Here is a 549-nt window from a genome sequence, read left to right on the forward strand (position 1 = left end):
GACAGCTTGATTGCTACTAGAATACATTATTCCACTGCATTTGTTGTTACTTTTCTTCCAGAGGAGCTGTGTCAGGCGCTGCTCAGCACTGGATGCTCAGCAGAAAGGATATGAACCTTTCTGTGAGAAGCTGTGAGAAGGTTGTGGTCTGCATCGTCCCAGTGCTCCAAGGTACCTCACAGACACCAATTCCTGCTCAGCAGACTGGGATCTTGGGCAGAGCAGCCCACAAGCTGGAACAGCGTCTGACAGGGCCGGTGCCAGGGTGGGAGGTGGTGGAAAGGGAGGACGTGTGCCCGGCCAGCAGGAAGCTGGTGGTTTGTCCTGAGTGCTGCTGCAGCTGGGGCTGCACCATGCTGTGCGTCCAGCACTGGCCTTGATTGGTGCTGCTGGTCAGAAATTTGCGTAATTTAAATATGGGAACATGGGAGGCTGTCCCTCCTGATGTCCCTGTGTTGGGGCTTGCCCCTAGTCACAGAAGTAGCAGCGGCCAAGTGAAAAATAGCTGTGGAGACACTCGAAGCAAGTGAAAACTCCCCATGCAAGTAG

The sequence above is a fragment of the Heliangelus exortis genome, chromosome 16, assembly GCF_036169615.1.
Source record: "Heliangelus exortis chromosome 16, bHelExo1.hap1, whole genome shotgun sequence".
NCBI lineage: Eukaryota > Metazoa > Chordata > Aves > Apodiformes > Trochilidae > Heliangelus > Heliangelus exortis.